The sequence below is a fragment of the Bison bison genome, unplaced genomic scaffold (genome assembly GCF_000754665.1).
Source record: "Bison bison bison isolate TAMUID 2011002044 unplaced genomic scaffold, Bison_UMD1.0 scf7180017864242, whole genome shotgun sequence".
NCBI classification, from domain to species: domain Eukaryota; kingdom Metazoa; phylum Chordata; class Mammalia; order Artiodactyla; family Bovidae; genus Bison; species Bison bison.
Window position 1 is genome coordinate 2,662,553 of NW_011494814.1, and position 6,383 is coordinate 2,668,935.

A 6,383-nucleotide genomic window follows, 5' to 3' on the forward strand; every position below is an offset into this window, starting at 1 on the left:
TTTGAGAATTGTCCACAGTTTATTGTGATCCACACAGTCAAAGGCTTTGGCATAGTCAATAAAGCAGAAATAGATGTTTTTCTGGAACTCTCTTGCTTTTTCCATGATCCAGCGGATGTTGGCAATTTGATCTCTGGTTCCTCTGCCTTTTCTGAAACCAGCTTGAACATCAGGAAGTTCACGGTTCACATATTGCTGAAGCCTGGCTTGGAGAATTTTGAGCATTACTTTACTAGCATGTGAGATGACTGCAATTGTGCGGTAGTTTGAGCATTCTTTGGCATTGCCTTTCTTTGGGATTGGAATGAAAACTGCCCTTTTCCAATCCTGTGGCCACTGCTGAGTTTTCCAAATTTGCTGGCATATTGAGTGCAGCACTTTCACAGCATCATCTTCCAGGATTTGGAATACTATGTATTATTTTCCACTCCCATAAAATGGTGTATCAAGTTATTTCTCAGATTGGAAATACTTCTAACAAGATGTTCTGCATTTTGATAAACTTAACTCTGCATTTCTTAAATTAGGTTTGTTAAACCTTGTTAAACATCTGATTTCCAATGAAAACTGTGAAAGACATACGCAGATAGATTATTCTTGCACATTTTTCCCTCAAATATTCTGTGTTAGGGTTCAAGTGATAAGTGTGTAAGTACCCTTACAAGGTCAAATACAATGTTACATATTTTAAATTCAGATCAAACTAAAGGACTTGAGAATTAAATTTTGATTTGCTGATGGCTCCTACAGTTTTATGTCAAAAAAGAAACAAACAAATAAACAAAACCCCACTGGGACACCGAGGAATCTTACTTTATACAAATGTCTATCAACTTTCCTGGCAGTCATAAGTTCAATGTGCCCTACGGGGACCTAGGTTCAATTCCTGATTAGGGAAATAGGATCCTACATGCCATACAGCCAATAAAAAAAAGGAAAGAAAAAGAAAAAGTCTATTAATAGTTCTTAATAGAACTTAATACAACTTATTAAGTCTATAGAAAAGACAATTATAAATTAAAGTGCAAAACTCAAATTATGGAAAATGTTTCTATAAAATCATCACTCCATTAATTTATCTGCAATTAATTTGTTTCAACATTATAAAGTCTTTTACTCTAATGTTCACATTACGTGGGGGGAGCAAATTCGTAACGATGTGGATATTTTCCTTAAAAATATGTAAGAAAACAATACTATAAAACTGCATTTGTACACTCACATTATTAAGATCTTAATTAAAGTGTGTCCTAAGTTAAAATGAAGCACTATTAAAAGTTACATGAACATTTTTTAGTCCTAAGGATATCGCTAGAGAATTATGGCTCCATTTTGCAGATAATCACTTTGAAAGAAACAATGAAACATAAAAATGGCTGTATTAAACTTAAATTTGGGGATAAGTTTACTCAACCAACAGAATCCATCTTTTTTGTTAGTTACATGGCCACAACTAACTCTAATTCAAGTAAGTAATTAATGATCCCAATATTTGATGGTGGTCATGAAAGAATTCCACTGCTATAACCTGAGAGGCATTATTCACCCTTTCTGATAAAATGTGCTAATAACCCAATAAAACTACTCTTGAAGACAGATAATAATAATAGAAAACACTTACACAGTGTTTACCAATCAGACAAGTGCTATTTTGAATACTTTACCTATATTCATTTAATGCGCATAATAGCTTTATGAGTTAGGGAATGTTTTTATCTCCACTTCACAGACGTGAAAACTTAGTCACTCGCCAAAGGTCACAAAGTAAAATGGCTGAGGAAGAACCCAATCATGTTAGCTGGGCTCCAGCATCTGTGTTCTCACTCACTGTTCTTTATCTCCAGGTTTGCCTCAAGACTCCAGTGATTCAGTGACAGCTATTATTGTGACCATGAACGCGCAATTTCACTCCCCATTCACTACCGTAAATCAAGTTCTACCCAGTTGTATCTTCTATTCAAAAGCTTTCACTTGTTAATATGCTTATCTTGGCAGTTTTCATCTTGACTCCAGAGCATATCACAAAAGGTGTAATTCTAACAGACAATTTGTTCTTAGTTGATCTCAACATGCAGCTTAAAGTCTGAGAAGTGGCTCAATCAGATAATGTACAACTTTAAGACAATAAAGCTCCTACTGCTGCATTTGTAACAGTGTGTTTAACATTTGTGATCAGACCTCAACTTCCAAAATTCTTCTGACTTATTCTCCTAGTGAGTTCAGCTAACCTCCCTTTCTACTTCCAATAAATAAAATAAACCTTGCGAATGCTGTCCAGGATAAGTTTGCAGACATGTATTTGAATTTAGTATCATTCTTGTTCAGATCAGATGTCAGGGTAAACAGAGAGCCTTTCAGGTGGCCTGCCTGGTGGCCCTTTACCCAGCGTCACTTTTTGCTTTTCTGAACTTCACAACAAAGTAGAGCAACATGGTATACTCCTGGCCAAAAATGTAAACAAGAGATTAAAGCTGTCAGATGAGAGCCTCCCAACCGTTTCCAGTGGATATTCATACTTAAATTTATACTGGCTTATATCGCACATCTAAGACTTGGAAAAGTCACAGTTATTTTAACAGAAGTCAAATGAGCTATTTCAATAGCAGGAATCTGATAAATAAATGTAGGTCAACTAGCAGGCAACTTAAACTTTGAAACACCAAGAGTGCAGAGAAGTGAGGGAGAGCAAACAGTAGCAGAGCAGTTTTGGAAGTTCCTAGGATCTTCTCACAGAAAACAGTAAGAGCCAAGAGGAATGCAAAAAAAGAAAAACCTGTACAGCAATATCTTTACCAAAAACCAAGTGAAAAACATCCCCTGGAGCTCTGGAACACTATCTACTCTTAATACTAGAATGAGGAAACCACAGCTGTGCTATTTTAATGGCAGAAGTGGAGGTCTGAAAATGTGGTCTTGTTAAGGGTCAAAAGAGGCTTCCCAGGTGGCTAAGTGGTAAAGAATCCATCTGCCAATGCAGGAGATGGGGTTTCAATTCCTGGGTGGGGAAGATCAAGGAAATGGCAACCCACTATAGTATTTTTGCCTGGACAGAGAAACCTGGACACTTTTTCCTTGGACAGAGGACCCTGGTGGGGCTACAAGTCCATGGGGTCACAAAGGAGTCAGACACAACTTAGCAACTAAACAATAACAACAGTCAAAATAGCCAAGGAGCCCAGTACCAAGTCACCATTGAAAGGAAGGGTGACCCCCTCCCCTGCTTGAAGTGGGAACCCCAGGAGAGAATCTGAGTACCACACTGAGAACTTGGAGGATCTCTCTTGCCAATGGTGGTGGTGGTGGTTTAGTGCTAAGTCAAGTCCAACTCTTTGCAACCCCATGGACTGTAGCCGGCCAGGCCCCTCTCTCTATGGGATTTCCCAGGAAAGAATACTGAAGTGGGCCGCATTCCCTTTTCCAGGGGATCTTCCTGACTCAGGGATCAAACCTATACCTCCTGCATTGCAGGCAGACTATCACTGAGCTACCAGGGAAGCCCCTCTTTTGCCAATGAGTTCAAGGAAAGGTCCCATCCAGGATCCTGGAGGCTCAGCAACATCCAGGGGAAGCTCTTTTATAGAAAGACAGACACCATACTGAGCAGAAACCGTTGGAGTAGAACACGATAAAATGTTTCAAAAGACAGTTAGCTAGCTCAGCTAACACTGACAATAGCTAGATCAGGCTGATCAAGTTTAGTACATTACAGTAGTAAAATTGAGACAACTGGGCATTCTGTGCTGCCTGCTACGGTGCAACAGAAAGTACACTGCAGCCCCAATAGAGAAGTACTTTCATCCCCAAATATTAAAACCTGAACCAAACCCAGTCTCTAGACCTAACTTCCAGCTTATGGACAATATGGAGGAGAAAGGAATATGCTAAATAATACAATAAAAATGCAATCAGCCAAATGTGGGAAATTCTACAGGATAAATAATCTCATCCCTTCAACAAATAAACGATACGATGATGTGGGGCTGAGAGGAAGACAAATCCAAAAAAAAAAAAAACCCTAAAGATACAGCAAATAAAGGAAATATGTAGGTTTTGTTTGGATCCTAGTTTGAAACCACCAACTTAAAAAAAAAAATTTTTTTAAGATAAAACGGGGAAACTATAGACTAGGGATTAGACTGTATAATGGAATCACAATTTTAAAGATGTGATAATGGTATTGTGGCATGTTGAAAAAAACAAAAGGTCCTACTGTGTTAAAAATACTTGGAGAAATATATGCCAATGAAATAAAATGATGCTTGGCATTTACTTTAAAACATTCCCAGGGCTGGGCATGGGAAGGAGTGTGAGGGAGGCCGTGAATTCCGTTTCAGGGTATCTTTGAGCTTGCTGAGTATACACCATTAGCAAGGCTCACCCTCTTGAGCTGAAAAAAATTTATGGACAAGAAGTTATCACTGAAATTAAATGGTGATGGACATGTCCAAGAAGTCTTTGGGGATTTGATTCCTTTATGAATCACGCAATATATGCATGTGTGGAGATGGCAACTGGCAGGTGACAGAACAATAGTGGAATGGCAGTAATGTAAGAAACTTGTCTCATCATTTTTAGAAACCTTGGAATGAGTATAATTCACATATATAACACTGTATAACTCTGTATAACACACAGAGGTTGTGTGTATCAAGGAAATCAACTGCTTCCACATGTCCCGTCTCTAAAGGGCTGGACTTACTACCATATAAAAATCAAGCAGTGTATATTTTCACAGTAAACTTTTTTGTTAAACTTTTCTAATAGTCAAAAAAATTTCTCACTCAGAAAAAAAAAAGTGGAATAGGTGAAATACAAATGGCAAAATATTGCTAATTGTTGAAAATGGCATTTTATTAGACTTTTTTCTATTTTTGCATGACTGAACCCAAAATTAAAAAGCTAAATAAAAAAGTCTACACACAATACAATTTATAATATCCAATTACTATATTGAAAGCTGTAATACAAAAGGATGAAGAGGAGTTATTTTAATATGCTCAAAGGAATTCTTGAATCTTTTTTTGTAGGATAATTGTCATGTACTTTAGGTTGGTCTATTAATAGACAAAACTAGAGGTTACCATCTTTTAAAATGTGTTGTTATAAAAAAAAAAACAAGTTTCTGTGAATGTTTGCCAAATTTAAAATATCTTCCAAAGAAAACACTATCTTCAGCAGAGATTGCCCAGGCAAGGTGTCCGTGTCTGGTACTATTCTTCTGAACCTTCTCCCCGCTGCTGCCACAGGAGACACACCACATTTCCAAGATTGTTAAATTATTACTGAGGAAAGTTTTGGCAATGTCCTATTGTCACATTTTCCTGTCATTTGGTTCTCATGTTTATAGACCTGGTCGTTCATTTTAAGCCAACGTTTAGGAGGAACTGGGTTCTTGGCAATCCTTTTTTTTCCCTTCAGTTTTGACATCTCTGTGAGTTAGCTATTATACAGTATTATCACAGCCTACTGCCTTCTGACTCATATTACCCGGGAGACAATTCAGGGATGAACTTGAATTGGAATTTTATATGGCATGCTGAATTTCCTCATTTTGATGCCCATCTTTCTATAATCTGCGAAGATGCTTTGCCTTTTCTTTTCCACACAATACACTATTTGAATAGTTCAACTATTGTACATATATTTTTATACTTTTCCTAGCCACAGGCAGCAGCTTTAATGAGAAGTAGGTATCTGATCTTATTATGCAGGTTAAACCATGGTGCAGGTCAAAGCTGCCTTCTTTTCTGTTACTTCTGCATTGCAGTTTGCTCTTTTGGTTTTGGAACACATGTCAACTTTTTTCTCAAAGATCTTTCTCTAGGTTCTAATACTAGTTTGTTGTCTATATTTATAGATGTAAATACTATACAATTTTCCCAAGTGACTGAATCACCCCCAAACTACCTTAAAAGTGATTTCAAAAGTGCAAATAATTTGTGAGCCAGAGACAGTAAATATTGAATCCACTGACAAGACAGGAGGAGGCAGAACTGTGAAAGAAAACTTTATTTTTTGTTTTCAAATAAACATGTACACTCACTGATCTAAGAGTAGAAACACTTCCTATTCTACCAAGAGCTGCGGAAGTGACCCAGAACTCTGATTTCCGCTTTCTCTCTTCATGGAGATAAGAATATTGTCACAATCTTTTCAGATGATGGAAAAAGATGATTAGACCAGTGACTGTGAACCAGTCTGAGCTCTTTGTTAGAGGGATGTCAGGTACATAGTCAGCAAGGCATGAAACTGCATGTTAAGGTCAGTAACTACAGGAGATTATACAGTTCTCCAAGTCAGGGACAAAATACTTTGTATATCAGGTATTGCAGTAATTAGGGAGAAGGTATGTGAGTGTAAGCCACTATGACTTTTTTTTTTTT

The 6,383-nt window shown here is 37.3% G+C and overlaps 1 protein-coding gene across 1 annotated transcript in view; it reads right to left on the reverse strand.

Annotated features, from left to right (window-relative positions):
• The window catches only part of AP4S1 (adaptor-related protein complex 4, sigma 1 subunit), a 51,166-nt gene that overhangs the window by 33,280 nt on the left and 11,503 nt on the right, over positions 1 to 6,383 (reverse strand). The window lies entirely within an intron of this gene.